This window comes from Ambystoma mexicanum, chromosome 1q, assembly GCF_040938575.1.
Source record: "Ambystoma mexicanum isolate Mex_15411 chromosome 1q, UKY_AmexF1_1, whole genome shotgun sequence".
Lineage (NCBI taxonomy): Eukaryota > Metazoa > Chordata > Amphibia > Caudata > Ambystomatidae > Ambystoma > Ambystoma mexicanum.
In genome coordinates this window covers 377730856-377748925 of record NC_090922.1, presented here as the reverse complement: position 1 = coordinate 377748925, position 18070 = coordinate 377730856, and positions in this window count along the sequence as shown.

Genomic DNA, 18070 nt, shown 5'->3' with positions numbered 1-18070 from the left:
GTTTCCACAGCTGAGAATCTGATTGTTGTAGTGGGCTTTGTTGGCTTTCCGGATTTCTGCTTTGTCGTTGCGATGATGCAAGGCGAAGGTAGATCTACTGAGACTTTTTGTTCTGCTCCCATTTGTGTTCCAAGGAATTATTTAGTTTTTTGGCATTGCTCAGTTCACGAGTAAACCATTTGGGAAATTGTCCGAGGCGTGAGGAAGAGAGGCACGAGGGGGTGTGCGGAATTAGTTAGTCATTGAGCCATGAGTTGAAGGTAAAAGATCTATCAGGGGGGGTGTTGTGGGAGGGTCTGAGAAGCAGGGCTTTGGCTAGGTCAGGGAAGATCTTTATTTTGTTCCAGCATTTGCGGTGAAGGGGGGAGGCGGGTTGGGGAGGGGCGCAGTGGCAGGAAAGAAGGTGTGAAAGGGAGGACAAAGTGGTCAGACCATATGAGTGGTAAGGTGTGGGGCTAGATGTACAGGTCATGGGACCTGAAGAAAGCATCTAGGGTGCTCCCTTTAGAATGAGTTAGACCGTTCATGTGAAGGGAGAGGTTGAGCACATCGAGACTGTCGACCAGTGAATGGGTCATGGGGTTGGTGGGGATGTCTAACCAGATATTGAAGTCTCCTAGGAGAGTTAGGGATGGGTGATTTATTTGAATGGTGGCTACAGAGTCACAGAGGTTGGTTGTGAGATGTCTGTCGTAACCAGGGGCTCTGTTAATGATTAGGAAGCTGTGAGAGAAAGTAGGAGGTAGTGAGAGTTTAACGAGGAGGGATTCGCATAATGGAATGCATGTCTGAGAATCAACAAGTGAGACGGAGAAGTGAGATTTGCAAAGGACTGCCACGCCGCCTCCTCTTGAGGGTCTGTTCAGTGGGATGAGGGAGTAGCCAGGGGCTGTGGGGGGAATACCTCACGTGCAACAGGGGCAAAGTCATCTGAGAACTAGGTTTCATTGATAAAGACTAGGTCAGGTTTGTCAGAGGAGAGGAGGTCAAAAATGATAAATGCTGTGTCTGTTTTTGGCTACAGAGCGGGCATTAAAAAGCATGCACTTGACTTCGGAGTGGGGTGTGGTCATGGAGGTTGTTGGAGTGTGAGTAAGAGGTGCAGGGGGTGGGGGAGGAAGGGAGTGGTGCGTTGCTCAAGGTCAGTGAGGCAGGGAGATGAGGGGTGGTGGGGAGGAAGGGTGTCAGTGGGTTCCGGGTGATGAGGAGTGGGGCAAGTCTGTGGCAGCTGGGAAGAGCAGGAGGGCGGAGGAGTATGTATGTGGGTAGTGGGTAGAGGTTAGGGGGTGCAGGCAAGTGGACGGGTGGTCTTTGGGTGAGGGGACATTTAGGGGGGAAGAGTCTCGGGTGAGTCTCGAAGGGAGTCTGGTGTTCAGCGTGAGAAGTCAAGAGAGAGGGAGTGGAAGCAGGGCAAGGGCAGGGGTGAGTGTAGCTGGGATGGGGAGGGAGAGATTGGGAGGCTGGGTAGAAGTGGTGAGGAGTGGACATTCATGGAGGCGGACCAGGGTTGTTTTCTACTTTTCAAGGGTTTTCAGTGCAGTAGGGGTGTGAGAGAGGGTGGGGGGGTTGGAGGGTGAAGGAGATGCAGCTACTGTTCTTGCGAGGGTGAGACATGCTGTTTTTAGAGAGGGGAAGGGATGAGGTGGTGGGGGGTTATTGGCAGGTGTCGAGAAGAGGTTAATGGGGGGTGGGGCACAGTGGAAGGGGTTGTGGACAGGGGGCTGTGCATTTCTGTGATGGATAGGGGATAGTGACTCTGAGGTATGTGGAAAAGGAGGGGATGGGGTGATAGCTGTTGGGTGGGAGATTGAAGAGGGTGAGGGCTTGAGGTGTTTGGAGTGCCAGCTGGCTCCTTTTGCTTGGGAGTTTGATAGGGGGCATGGTGTCATGGCGAGGGGTATTAGACAGTTCACAATAGCGTTCAGAGGGACGGTTGGGATTGATGAGTTTGGGTGGGATTGGAGGGGCTGGTTGGCACGCCAGAGTGTGGCTCTGATTTTCGAGTTTGAGTTTGAGTTTTCAGAGTTCTCTGAAATGGTCCGAGGGAGGGTTGGGAGCAATGAGTTTGGGTGGGAAGGGGAGGAGGGAGTGGGATTCTGAGCATGGAGGTGGTTGGTGTGCCAGAGCGTGGCTCTGATTTTAGAGTTGGATGTGGGGTTGTGGTTGGAGATTGGGTGAGTGGCGTTATGCTAAAGTGGGGTGGATGGGGCGATTTATATGGGCATGCTCAGGGAAGGAAAGGTGGGGGGTCTCGAGAAGTTAGGAGCTAGTGTGCAGGTGGAGAGCTGTGGGAACTGAGTAAGGACAGGATATGATATGATATGATAGTTTATTTATATAGCCCCTATACACAATGTGTTTCAAAGCGCTTAAAGGCAAGGGAGGGAACAAGTGAAAATACAATGACATTCTTATAAGCCATGAACTGTAAGGATGTGAAATTAACTATCGTACTCGGCCTGATGACATTTCAGATAGTGCAAGAGCTAAGACATAGATAAGGAAGGGAGGGGGAGAGTGGGAAGGAAATGCAAACAGACTGGCGACTACCGTACTAGGCCTGACGACAATTGTGGGGAAGCCAGAGAAAACAAAAGGAGAGGGAGAGGGAGGGAATGTGGGGTTCTAGGAATCTGGACGGGTGTGAGAGGTGGATATTTGCAAGATGGGGACGCCATCTAGATGTGACACAGTCTTACTAGATAGAATTCAACACAGTAAACATTCAGAGCGCTATCTAACACACATCTCTTGGGCACAGTATCTAGATGTGACACAGTTACAGTAGAATGCTACTCATTAAACTTTCAGTAATCTTTGGGCGCACTATCTAGATGTGACACAGTGTTAGGAGGTAGGGTATAGCACAGTAAACTTTCAGTGCTCTATCTGGATGTTACAACGTCTTAAGAGGCGGAGTATAACACAGTAATATTTCAGCACACTATCTAGATGTGGCACAGTGTTAGGAGGCAGAGTTTAGCACAGTAAACATGTCAGCGCACTATCTAGATGTGACACATTGTTAAGACGGAGAGTACAACACAGTGATCTTTCAGCGTGCTATCTGAATGTGACACAGTACACAGTGTTAAGGGGAAGAGTACAACACAGTAAACATTTCAGCGCACTATCTAGATGTGACACCGTGTTAAGAGTCAGAGTACAACAAAGTAATCTTTCAGCAGACTTTCTGGATGTGACACACTGTTAAGAGTGAGAGTACCTCACAGTGATCTTTCAGCACGCTATCTAGATGTGACACAATCTTAAGAGGGAGATTACGACACAGTGATTTTTCAGCACGCTGTCCAGATGTGACACAATCTCAGGAGGCAGAGTACAACACAGTAGTCTTTCAGCACACTATCTGGATGTGACACCATGTTAAGGGGCAGAGTACAACACAGTACACATTTCAGTGCACTATCTATATGTGACACAGTGTTAAGAGGCAGAGTACAACACAGTACTCTTTCGGCACACTTTCTGGATGTGTCACAGTGTTTAGAGGCAGAGTACAACAAAGAACATTTCAGCGCACTATCTAGATGTGACACAGTGTTAAGAGGTAGAGTATAACACAGTAGTCTTTCAGCACACTATCTGGATGTGACACAGGGCCTCATTCCGAGTTGGGTGGTAAGGGAAAAATGATGCCGGTAAAGGAATACCGGCATCGTTTCCCTTTACGGCCCATTCTGACCCACCACACCGTTATTTACGGCGTCGTAAAGTACGATGCCGTAAATAGCGGTTTAGTGGCACGCGCACGACACGCCATGCCATAATTAGCGGCATGGCGTAAACCGGAGCTGATCCCAAGTAAAGCGGACATGGAAAAAACGGCCTCCACAAGACCGCAAAGTACCTTACCGCCATGGAGTAAATACCGGCATCGCTGAAAAGGTGTAAAGGACCCTGAGCAGTGTTTCCAAGAGGAACAGGTGCACTCAATCAGCACAGGTGGAGGCAATGGAGTCTGGCACAGCACAAAAGGAGCACACCCACACACCACACCCCCTCCCACACCAAAATGATACCGATTGTAGCAGCATTCCTGGAGCTGGCGGCCCTGCTTGCAAGGCAAGAACAACTACAACAGCAACAACAACAACAACCACAGCCACCACCACAGAGGATACACAGGAGGAGAAGGAGGGTGAGACAGGGCCAGCATGCCCTACCGGTGCAGCCACCATTACCACGCCGGCAGCCCCCAATCCCCCGCATCAGAGCCACCCCCTTCAACCTCACACCAGAGCAGATCCACACCCTGTACCGGCTTGACTGGGACACCATTACCAGCATAGTGGACATGATACATGATGATATCGTGAGCCGCATAGAAATACGCACTGCCATCCCCCCTCTACTGAAGGTAGTGTCTGTTCTCCACTTCCTTGCCACAGGCACCTACCAGCATACAGTGGGGCAAATGCATGGCATTTCTCAGCCCATATTTTCACGGATACTCAAAGAAGTGTTGGATGCCCTCCTCACCCACACAAGGGAATACATATCCCTACCCCAGACTCCCCAGGAGATCTACGACACCAAAGCTGCCTTCCATGCACTGGCAGGCATGCCAAATTGCATAGGTGCCCTCGACTGCACCCACGTTGAATTGGTGGTCCCGCATGCCATGGAGGTGTCGTATCGCAACCGCAAGCAATACCACTCCATCAATGTCCAGATGGTGTGTAATGCCAGTAAATCCATCACACATTGCAATGCCCGATACCCCGGATCAACTCATGACTCCTTGGTTCTGCGGAACTCAACACTACCACGCTACATGGAGCGACATGCCGGACGTCGTGCCTGGCTGCTTGGTGAGTCATCTGAATGGGCCATGGCATTGCTTTGGGCTGTGAGTAGTTCTGGGAAGGGGGGGGGTTCATACTCCACCGGCCTGGGAAGGGGGGGTTCATACTCTACCTGGCCGGGAAGGGGGGGATGCATGCTCATCCCAGTAATCATCTGTGGCCATGCATGACCAGTACAATTTTCCACCATGAGGGCACACACGATTACCTCATTTCCACTTCCATGCAGGTGATGCTGGCTACCCTCTGAAGCCGTGGCTCATGACCCCCGTCCGCAACCCACAGAACAGGCACGAGGAGGACTACAACAGATCCCATACCCGTACACGCGTGGTGATAGAGCAGACCTTCGGGCTCTTGAAGGCACGATTTCGTAGCCTCAGCCGTTCAGGTGGGGCACTCATCTACAGCCACGAGAAGGTGTCCAAGATCACCATGGCATGTGTAATGCTACACAACATGTGCATCCGTCGGAACGTGCCACTGCCCCCTGACGTGGAAATGCCACCACCAGATGACGATGAGGGGGAGGAGGTAGGAATGGCAGGACAGCAGCCGGGTCCCGATGCACAGGAGGGACGTTCTGTGCGTCAAGCATTGATTGGACAATATTTCTGACTCACAAGTCAGCTGAGGGTTTCAGGATGAGAGGACATTGGGCACGGGGTGTGGGGATACATGTACACCATGTACTGTGCGACATTAAAATACACAAGCAAAATGATCAATGTCCACTCTGTTTTAGTGAATGAACAACCAGTGTATTAAAAAGTTTAAGTTTGAACGTGTACAACAAAACCACCACCCTCACCCTCCTCCCCCTCCCCCCAACTCCCAATGACACACCCTCACCCCCCTCCCCCTCCCAAATGTGTGTGCCAGGATGTTCATTGGCCACTTCCGGAGCCAGGGGGATTCATGTTCTGGCGGCGGAGTGTCCGCATTGACCGGCGGACAGGGCTGGTCTGTGTGGATGAACTTTGTGATGGTGGGTACTCCCACTGGGGCTGTGGTCTTGGGTGTGCTGCCTCCAGGGCATCAGCAATCCGGCCCAGCACCTCACAGAGGCGGTTGGTGTTTGAAGTGATTACCTCACCCAGGGCCTGCAGGTCATTGTGGCATTGTGAATGTGATTGACAGTTGTCCCGTAGGAAGTCCTCCAGCAGGGCTGTGATGCGCTGCCCGTGCACTCCATCCGTGGATGGTGTGGCAGATGTGGTAGCCAGCCGTGGTGTTGACCGTGCAGGGCTCTGTGGGCTTTCGGCAGGGGAGGAGGATACAGGACAGGCAGGTGGTGCTCCTTGGCCTGTAAGGATTGGGGTGTCACTCTCCCCAGAGTCGCTGAGTGCGACTTGTGTGTGAGATGGTGTTTCCGGCCTGTACACTGTGTCACATGTCTCCCCCACGTCAGATAGGTGAACCGATGTAGGGCTCTCCGGCTCGTCGATGAGGCACATGGCAGCGTGCTCCCCTGCCACACTGGATTCCTCCGAGTGGACTGTGGGGTATGTGTCCGTTCCCAGTGTAGGCATGGGTAGGGGTGTGGGTGGGGGTTGTGCAGCCTCCATGGGGGTTGCTGGTACAGATGGTGTTGCCTGTGGCCTCCTCCTTCCTACAGGCTTCCGCTGTCCCCTGCCTGTGCCCCTGGAGGTGGAGGGCTGGGTGGCTTCATGGCCCTCAGTTTCATGTCCGCTGCCTGTGGGGTGGAAGAGAGAGATGGCATTAGCTATGATTTGGGGGTCAGCATCGCTTCAAGGCTATGGTATGAGAATGGTGTTGCAGCGTTTGGGTGACATTTGGGTGGTGAGTGGGACATTGATCTGGGCTAGGATGGTAAATGCATGCAGGTGTCTGGGTCAATCAAGCTGGCAGAGTACTGTGCTGACTCACAGTGACTGCCTCTTTGTGTGCTATGGGCAGTATGGGTTGTAGCGTTGCAAGTGGCATCAGCCTGGGTCTCACTTGTTACGGCATGATTGGGGGGGGGGGCATATGTGACATGACTGCTTGCCCATCCCTTGGCGGTGGCTTGAATTGGGAATGCATTTACTGTCTTCACTCATGACACTCACCTCCATCTGCGGATGACGGGGCACCGCACTCCATCTCGCCGACCCCCTCGATGGATTCAGGGCCCATCATGTCGGCACAAGTCTGCTCCCAGGGCATCATCTTGATTGGAGATGCTGGGCCTCCTCCTGTCTCCAGGGCCTGGGTCCTGTTGGCCGATAGGATGGCCCGTACCCTGAGACGGAGGTCGTCCCACCTTTTGCGGCAGTCCCTTGTTGTGTGGGGGGTGTTGCCGACAGCGCTCATCCTCTGGACAACCAGGTCCCATATTTGTTTTTTTCTTGCTATGGTGGCCTTGCGCATATCAGTGCTGAACACCACTTCTGCATTGGCATGCAGGGTGTCTACCAGGACCTGTAGCTCATCCTGTGTAAAGCGCTCCTTGCGGAGGCGTACGGCTCCTTTTTTGAGTGCTTTCAGCATGATATAGGTGAATGCTGGGAAGTCTCAGGTTCAGAATCTTCCTCCGGGTTCTGTATCAAGGGGATGGCAATGGATTGTGTTTTTAAAGATGGCCGCCGCGCTCCTTCCCGTTCCTGTGCGATGATGTAATTTCCGTATCCGTTAATTAGCGGTGACCGTAATTTACGGTGTCCGTAAATTACGGTCACCGCTAATAACGGATAGCAGAGCTTCTGTGGCGGTGTTGTAACGACCGTCTCGCTTCATGCCGCTAAGGGGTTTTACGGGCCCTTTAGCGGTATGCCGCTAGGGGATTTACCGGCATGGCGGAAAGCTCGTGCCCGCGAAGTCGGAATGGCCTGTAAATTGCGGCGTTGTACCAGACCGGACTCGTTCTTTCCGCCATGCCGGTAAAAACCCATACTTACCGCAAACCTCGGAATGAGGCCCACAGTCTTAAGAGGCAGGGTACAACACAGTAATCTTTCAGCGCACTATCTGGATGTGATACAGTTAAGAGGCAGAGTACAACACAATAATCTTTCAGCACACTATCTGGATGTGACAGTCTTAAGAGGCAGAGTACAACACAGAAATCTTTCAGCCCATTATCTGATGTGACACAGTGTTAAGAGGCAGAGTACAACACAGTAATCTTTCAGCACACTATCTGGATGTGACACAGTGGTAAGAGGAGGAGTATAACACAGTCTTTCAGCACACTATCTGGATGTGACACAGTCTTAAGAAGCAGAGTACAACACAGTAATCCTTCAGTGCACTATCTGGATGTGATTGTTAAGGATTTCAATCAGGCAATACACCCGGGTCTCAGCCTAGCATGCAATGCACAAATGAAATACTTATTTAGTGTGTCTATAGGCTCAATATTCTGAGTGATATTCACTCATATTACACCACCTCTCAAAATACCCCCAGGTCACAATGGACCAGGAATCAGGCTGGTTGGTAGAAGTAATATTTATTTAAAATTCAAATCAAACACATGTTGTAATATATGGGGCAGCAATCACCAATGTGGTGACAATACAAATCAGAAAGTAGGTAAGGCAGTTGAATTCGCTTATAGCAACACAGAATATAAAACACAGGGGAAAGAGCAGTTTGGCTTGTTGAAAAGATAGCGCTTAAGTTAAGGTTTCCCCTGCAAATTTCTCAACTCACAAAGAAGCAATTCTACACAGATGTAAGTAAGCAGCAGGTATTCAGGAATAGAGAACAGTGTATAGGGTTTGAATGCAATCTTACCTCCCCAAATCAAAGAGAAAACAGTTTGGAAATCTTACACTTTTAAAATTTGAAAATGGCTGAGAAGAACACTGAAAAGTGTGCAAAAATCCTTAAATTGATATAAATTCCTACGGGGGCAACACTGAAAAGATCCTAACAAACATAAGCTATAATATGAGCAACAGTGCACACTTTGAATCAGGATGGAGGTTTGGAAATACTTTGAATTGGAAATCACATGTGTAAAACTTTGCAGAAATGTGAATTCCCGCCTAATTTTCACTAAACGGTGTTTAAGAAAAATTGGTCAAATACAATTTTTGGATGCAGTTAGGATGTATCTACGGGTCTTAGGTTTAAGTCAGAGTTGAAATTAAGTCTCTAGCTATTAAATTGAAGAAGTTATGCAATGTTGAATGAGAGGCATTTTTAGAAAAATCGGGCAGTGAAAAAAGAGAAGAACTCAGTTTGAACAAGAAAATATTTACTATAGTTTACTCTATGACTAGAGCATTCCGGCAAGAATACCAAGGAGGGACAAAGTAAGCTCTGGAGTTGATTCATGACTTCAACACCAAATCCTCAGTGTCCTCTCCTGGCGGAACCAGTCGGATCACTCGAAGTAGGATGGATGGGTTAAGATTTATACAAGATAAAAACGACTACAGAAATGGCGCCTAGCAAGATATATTAAAAACAGGATTGCAATAAGTATTCTGACAATATTATAGATTCTTAAAATAAAGACTGGATGGTAGAGTCCAGTACCCATTGGTCAGATCAATGGTAGTGTATATCTTTGACCCCTGGATCTGGGCCAGCCCTTGGTCAATGTTGGGAAGAGGCCATCGGGATGTATGGACCCGTTTGTTTACTCCCTTAGGTCAGCACAGAGTCTCCACTGGCCGTTCGGTTTTAAAATCCCCAGCACCGGATTATTAAAGCTGCTGTGGACTGGACGAATTATCCCACGGGACTCAAGGTTTTTAATTATTTCTGTGAGGGACTCTGTGGATGCGAGAGGCAAGCGATATTGCTTCACAAACACTGGAGTCATGCCAGGGACCATGGGAATTGTTGTTGTATGGATTTCGGTGTGACCACAGTCATATGAGTCCACCACAAAGAGATCCTGAAAATTTAAGAAAACTTGTTTCAACTTTTGCTTCTGCTCCAGAGTCTCACAGGCATCAACTAGGTTGACTCTCTCTTCAACCATTTGCCTGAAGCCCAGAAAGACTTCTGCTTTGGCTATCTCTGCGGCCTCCTCTATCTGGGTGTAGAAGTCCCTGGTTAAAATATTGACCTGGACAGAGGTTTTCAGGCAGGGAAGGCAGTCCTTGTGGACCTGGAAGACCACCTCATCCCTCCTGAAGTCACAGGTCACCTCTTCCTTACCATAAGGGCAGGAAGAGTACATCAGGAAATTCCCTCCATGCCGGGTGAAGATCCTGTCTGGTGTTGTGTCATTGTCGCTATCACTGTCAAAACACTCATTGGGGATTGGTCCTATCAGTTCATTACCTAAATCTTTGGAAAAATGTTGGTCATCAACCGCCATTCTAATAATGGTGCCTGCGCCCAGAGTGATATTACTAAGGTTGCTGTTATCCACCCATATTGGAATGGTGTTGTGTTCTATATTGACTAATGGGTTTGGGTTTAACCCCAATCCTTGGTGTTGGAGATGGGCGTTGAGGTGAACATATGTGTCAGGATTTTGCAGTTTCTGTCCTCTTTTAATTTTTACTTCAAGTGGGACTAGTCGTGTCCATCCTGGGATGGTGACTTCCTCTCCAATTTGAACTTCAACTGCATACGGCAGCAATTGGGCTGACTGAAATACTTTTTCTGAATCATCAAAGTCCATTGGATTACCCCCTAATCGGGACCAGGCTTTGAAGTTTATCGGGTCCAAATGAATGGCAAAGTGATTGAGAATGTCACTGCCTAAATAGAATGCAGCAGGGACATCTCGCACGACCCAACAGTTATGTACTATGCTTTTGTTGCCTATAGACATTTTGATCATACACCTGCTAGACAGGAGATGTTTGTCATTGGGAGTTTCCAGGTCCATTTCCCATTTATCTATCAATTTAAATGTGGGAATGGCTAGATTTTTTGGGAGTTTTCGGAACATGGCTTCACTGATGAAACTCTCACCATTGTTTACGCACACTCGGGCAAGAACAGATTACTTCCCCTCATTTAACTGAATAGGGATGTATAACTGTTCTCTAATCTTCTGAATGTCAGCTAAGCTTTGAGCTGGTTTCTCATCATTTCAGACAATGGAAGTGGGATTTTCTGATTGTGAATTAGTTAAGAATTTCAGAGTATTTCCTTCCAGTGTGGAATGCCACTTGAAACTGGAAGGAAGGTTGATTTTCAGAAATAGAGAGGAATTCCCATCACCAGTTTGTTGTCCTACTGCAATTACTGTCAGGTCTGGTATTTGGTTGTTTTGAAAATGGAACTCAATGTGATCCTGTTTTTGTTCAACCATGTGGCATGTGCCATTAAAACTAACATGGTTGATACTATGTTTTAATTTTATTGGCGGTTAGTCTGGGTCCAGAGGAACTTGTTTACACAGTCTATTAGGGAAGACAATCTGCGCAGGATGTCATTCCCCAGTGAACATGGTGTGCCCTCCGGAGTCACAACTGTGACCGGGTGTTTCACCTTGTGTTGCCCAATTTTCCAAATCTGCAGTCACCTCAACAGGATTTTCATTCCCATTGAAGTTCTGAAGTTGTCCAGGAAGAGGGGTGGGAGGGATCTGGTATCTCTCCCCCCCTTCCTGAATTCAGCTGATCAAAGGCTCTCTTTGACAGAAGAGTGGCTTCGGATCCAGTGTCCACCAGTGCCAAAAATGTACATTGCCCTTGCACTTGGATCGGGGCATAAAATCTTCCTCCTTCTGCTCAAAGGGGTAAAGATAATGTGCATTTTGGGCCAGTTGGTGGGTTAGTTTCTTGATTCTTTATTCTAACACCGGGGTAGTTTGGGCAGGATTCTGTTTGTGAGCTTGGGGATCTGTAAGAAAAATATGGCAGTTAGATTTTGGGGGAGTTTTGGGCTCCCCTTGTTCTGATTCTGCCCCCCCTTTTTTGGAGGCAGTGCCCAGAATAGGTTTGGGCAAGGGGGTTCAATGATAGGCAATCCTAACTCAGTCCCCACATTCACCCAGTCTTCATTAGGATCTCTTGGTACCCATTTTTTTTTTGGGAGGTGTTCCCCCATCCCTGAAGGAGAAGATATTTTTTCCTCTGAAGACCTCTCTTCTTCAAAGTGGAGGACACTAACCTCCTCCACAAAATGGGTCTTTTTAGGTCCTTTATTGCTCATACCCGCCCTCTCTTCCTTAGGCTGCAGACTTTCGGGGGAAGGAGATTTTGATTCTGGTTCCTGGGTTTCCAGGGACTTTTCACAGGTGGGGAAGGAAGCTTCCTCTAAGGCTTTACACTCCCCTTCCTCAAGTGCCTCCTCCTTTGGAACTGGTGAATTGTCGGGGATCTTTCCCTGTCATTGTTCTGGAGTACCAGACCCTTTGTTTGTGGAGTTCTGGGCCGCCATATTCATCTGAGGGTTCTGCTGAGCCCTCAATCCTGGGACAAGTTCTGGACCTGGCGCTCCAATTGGGAAACCCGCTCTAGCTGGTAAGGGGGTCTCCGGTCCATCCTAGGTAGATCACGGGAAGGGTGGCTATCCCTTCTCCCATAATACCCTGGGCTTGGATAGTTTAAGTAACCCTCCCCTCTCTCGGATTGGGCTGTCTGGGCTCAGGAAAGTGGGGAAAGAAAGAGGGTTGTTTTGTGGGTTGAAATTTTGAGGGTACCAGGGAAAGAAACTCAACCCGGCATTTGGGGGATTACTGCCCTCCTGGGGAAAGTTAGGAGGGAAGTGTCCTGGGTTGGTACCTACCTGATTGGATCCCCCCCTTGGGCTGGGGGAGTACACACACCCCAGGATGGGTTTGTTTCCCTTGTATCAGAGGCTAATGTAATCAGGGGAGTTAGAGGTCCCATTTGTGGGATTACCTCCCTGACTACCTGTCTGAGGGCCTTCTGGTTCTTTGGCTGGAAGGATTTTGTACCAGTATATTTTTATGCCCCCCCATCTCCAGATCTAAAATGGGGGCAACCTTCACCTCTGCCACCTTAGCAGCAGCAGGGGTGTTGGCTGGTTTGGGGTTTTTATTGGTGTTCTTACTATCTACTGGTTTCTGCACCTCATAACTATGGGTTGCCTATTCTATGACCCAGTCCAGTCAGTGATCTCTTCTCGTGAAAGTCCCTCACCAGCTGAGTCCTGATGTATTTGGGGAGTGCATGGAAGACGGTGTTGATAAACTCCATACTATCTGTGCACACCCTTCTGGTGGTCTGCGCAAAGGCACACTGCAGATTGTAGGCCGCCTTGCGGGCCTTTTGGGGGTTTCTATGGACAGATAAGTGTTTTAAGATAGCCGCCCTGTAGGTAGACCATCTTGAGTCGTTCTGATCCTCTAGCCCTGCAAAGAAGCTCAAGTACTCAGGGGAGAATGTCAATTTCACACATTGGATGCAATTCTGACTATCTTTCAGATGAAAAGTATCCATGATCTGTTCATATAATTCAAGGTGTTCCTAGACTGAATACTTGGCATTTTTATGATAGGGAGTTATAACACTCCTAATGGCCTTGATCTGCTTCAGGAGGTCGTTTTTCATACCCCTCTTGACTTTGTTTGCCTTTTTGGTCTTAGTCACCCGTGTCCACTCATCCTCTGACTCGGAGGTACTACTGCTGGAGGTGGCTATCTGGTCCTCTAGGCACTTCCTGATTCTGCGAGCTTGAGAAGGGCGTGCAGAATGTGGGGGCCTAGTTTCCCTCGTCCTGTGATGCTCAGAAGAGTCTTCTGACTCTCCCCTGCTCCCAGAATTGGCAGAGTCCCCCCGACCCCCTCTGTCCTACCTGGGAAGAGGTCTTTAGGATACCCTTTTTGGGCTTCATTTCCTGGAGTTCCCCACCAAATTTAACCAACTGATCTCTTGGAAGGTAGTAGTTTTGTGGACCCAGTTCCCTGATTCTCCCCTCACAGGATTCTTCCTGATCAGAGAGGTCAGCCCTAACATTTGGGGATCTGTACAGAGATGCCCGTCCATCAATTTCTGGGGGGCGCTGATCTGTCAGTCCCATTTTATCAATTCTGTTGAAGTCTACCATCCCCATGGCCCTTGGTTCATATGAGCCAGTGGACATGAAGTTGACAGAGTCCATGGTAGTGAAGGGGTTAGAGTCCCTGAGTACAGGGGTCCTGATGTTAGTATCAGGGGTTTCTCTATCCCTCTTTACCTTTTCTCCTTCAGCCCCTATTCCCTGGTGATATGCCAACATCTGAGTCTTTTGTTCCTCTGTCAGGGCCTTACTGGTCTCAATACTTTGCTCTTGCATTGCTATCTGTTGGTGGAGCACATAATTCTTTTAACGGAGAGCCTCATTGTCTCTTTATGCTTACTGCTTGGTCTGAAAATACTGGGACAATTTCTGCTGCATGAGACTCACCTCCTGCATTTTAGCATCATTGGTCTGGGTGTTCTTTAACAGAGCATCCTCCACCCGCCTGGTGTGCTCTAGTAGCTTCTCATATTCTGTTTTTACTTCATTGAGCTCCTGGAGGGCCAGCTTTCTTCCCTCTAGCTTGGTTTTTAATTGGCTTACTTCCTGGACTAAGGCATCCCTCTCCTGACCTAGGGTGCCCCTCTGTTCAGCCAGGTCATCCCTTTGTTTTTTAAATGCACTGGATTTCTAGCTCTCCTCATCAAATTCCTCTTGAGAGTGGAGGTCTTTAATAATTAATTTATTATTTCCTCTTTTAATTTGTCTATCTGGTCTTGTAAAATAACCACCTGTTCTGCGCAGATTATATTAAAAGTGAATTGTTGCACCAGTGTGTTTCCACTTGATTCTTTGCCAGAACTATGTTCTCAGCATTCTTTTCCTGCATTACTCCTATGTGGAGGTATAGGTAGGCCACTACTTTGGCAATTTTACTCTGCTCCTCTTTCACTTTTGGGGCCATGTACAGTTCACTAAGAGCTTGGTGTAATGGGCCCTTGTCCTGCCATGTATCCAGGTCCATAGCAGTGACCTGTCCTTTGATTCCGTGCAGCCAGACATGTTCATTCTGTTCTGGCCACTCACCCCTGACAAACAGTTTGTGCATGAGGTGTTCCCTAGCCATATTGATTTCTACTGGGATCGCAATTTTGGAAATAACAATTTCTTTGTGATTTATTTCAGGGTTGATTTGCTTTTACTTTTACAAACAGGTCCAATTTTGGAGTATTTATTTTGAGAGTTGCTTGAACAGTGTAGCACAGTACACCAACCAAAAAAGGTGTCAGCAACCTCAAGCCCCCAAATCTGTTAAGGATTTCAATCAGAAAAAATACCGGAGAGGTGGGCACCACAATGTTTACTCAATTCTATTCAATGTGTACATCTCTCAGTTAGTTTCCAATAATTTTGACCTGGAGCTGCCAGTTTAAACTGGTCCTATAGCACAAGGACCTCCATAAATCACAAACAAAAGAAAACAAGGCAACTTTCAATTGGAACGCCAGAAAAAAGAAATGAAAAACAGAAATTTTCATTTAGTATCAGCGTTACAAAATTCTATGTACACAGTTTAAGGACAGAAGAGTGTCCTACCTGATCACTTTCAATGCGCTCTCTCTGTCAAATCTGGTAATTTCTGTTTTTCATTTATTTTTTCTGGCGTACCAATTGAATACTCGTGGGACAAACAAAATGGTATGTGTGAATTTGTTTATGTATTGTATACAAACCATTTAATGAACTTGTATTGACAAATGTATGACTATGCGTAGCTTGATGATGTAATCAAGAGCCTATATACAGCCCTGATGAAGGTTTTCACCGAAATGCATTGGCTAAATGTATATTGATGGCAAAATATGATCGCCCAACAGATCACATTCAAAATAAATCTAATTAGAAAAACAGGGATGTGAATAAAAAATTCCTGGCCAAAACTGCACGGATCTAACTGATGCTTTGATTTTATTAGAACATTGGATATAAATACTTTGGGAACTTGCAGCCCTCTCTAGGGGCCAACTGAGAAGCGCCAGTTATAATAAGGCAAAGTTGCCTTGTTTTCTTTTGTTTGTGGTTTATGGAGGTCCTTGTGCTATAGGACCAATTTAAACTAGCAGCTCCAGGTCAAAATTATTGGAAACTAACTGAGAGATGTACACATTGAATCGAAGTGAGTAAACATTGTGGTGCCCACCTCTGCGGTATATTTTCTAGTTTTTTTCCTCAGCACAATTGAGGTGGAGGCACACCGATCTTGAACTTCAAGTACAACAAGACGGAAGAAAGAATGTCATTTATAGAAATTGAGGCTTTAACAAGCAAAAGAGCAGATACATTGGGCTTCACAACAGAAGAAGCAGAATCAATTCTCTGGCTAATTAAAGACAGCAGATTTGGGGCAAGCAGCACGAAAACACAAGATCCTAAACAACAGATTAAACAATTGGAATATCTTATACGCAAAGAAATAAATAGCAAATTACATGCCATCACGTTAGGGAGATACCATAAAAGCCAAAGGATCCCTAGAGGGTTAAGAATACAATTACGACCAACATTGTGTAAAGAGAGTAAGAGCTTTGTCAAGAAATGGGAGGCTATATTAAATAAGTGTTCCCTGGACCTCATACTACTCACCCTACAAGAGTTAGCCAACAATTTGGCTGACCTTAATAACGAAATTCAAGAAATAGAAAAAGAACTTGTGGCAACACTAAACAGAGAAGAAGTTGACATAATCCTGGAAGAGATTAACAGTAAGCTAGCAGACTACAAGGCAGAGCTTGAAATCAAAAAGATCCAAAAATTCAAAAGGGATACATATGACTATTTGAAGGATGAAGTTTATACTTGGATGGATAAATATGGCCTTCCCATAAGAAAACCAAAACCTACAAATACCAGTGAGACGTCCAGCTCAGGAACAGACACTGAAAGAGAGTCTACTAACGTAGAAAAAGAGAATCTACCAACAGCTTCAGGATATACAAGGCCCTCAGAAGCTTCGACAAGAGGAAGAACAGCTTTTTTAGAGAAAGGCAGAGGCGAACAAGAAGAGGGAAGATAAAGACAAAGAGGGAAACCGAACACAAGGTTACAACAAAAGAAAACATTGTGATAAATCTATCAGCAAGGATATTGATGACTCAAGAACTGCAGACACTACAAAAAGGCTTAAGCTTTGTGCCTACGTATGACAGCACCTTATTTGAGTCCAAAATTGAACTATACAAACTCATCAGAAAAATGAACCTAAAAGTGTGTTTTAGCGAACTAGAAAATGAGGAAACAGGGAACAAAAAAGAAGAAGAATTGAAGGAATTCAGGAGCAAGAGCACCTTTATCCCTCCTATTAGTGTCCCATCAGTAGACATTTTTCAAAAACAGGTAACGAGAGACTATGAAAAAATGCATTTTAAATCTAAAACTGGACGCAATATGAACCCACGCGAGTTAAAATTAATCCAAGATTTATATGGTGATCCAAACATCACAATAAGAGCTGCAGATAAAGGTGGTGGTCTAGTTTTGTTGAACACGGTGGACTATGATGAAGAATGCGAAAGACAACTGAGAGACATCAATACGTATGCACCATTAGAAAATGACCCAACAGCAGACATTAAAGAAAATCTGGGGATCCTTCTAGATAAAGCAGAGGAACTTGAGTGGATAAACCATCACACGAAAAACTTCTTGACGAATTCTTACCCACGGGTACCACACTTTTATACTCTCCCAAAGGTACACAAAGACTCAGTCAAACCGCCAGGCAGACCAATTGTTGCAGGGATAAACAGCATCCTAGAACCTCTTGGTAAATATGTGGACTACTTCCTACAACCTTTGATTCAAAAAACAAGTACATACATCCGAGACTCTACACAATTTTTACAACACCTGAATTCAAGACCATTTGACTCCCAAAACATTTGCTTTACAATTGACGTTAAGAGTTTGTATACGTCAATCCCACACGATCTGGGTAACGAAGCAGTGGAATGGATACTTCTGAAGGCAGAGGAGATAAGAGCTCAAAAAGAATTCATAATGGCACTGCTGGAATTCATCAGCAACAATTCATACTTTAGATACAAAGATAATTACTACCTACAGGTGGCTGGCACAGCTATGGGGACCACCATGGCCCCTTCGTATGCAAACTCATTCATACACAAATTTGAAACCGAAAATGTTTTACTTAACCAAAGGTGGCGACAACATCTAGGTATCTGGATAAGATACATCGATGATATCTTTGGGGTATGGAAAGGCAGTGAACAAGAACGACTTGAATTTTTTGATTACCTAAACAGTAAGGACACGAGAATATAGTTTACACATGAATACTCTCGTGAAAGTATACACTTTCTGGATGTACAAATCAGAATAACCAACACAGGATA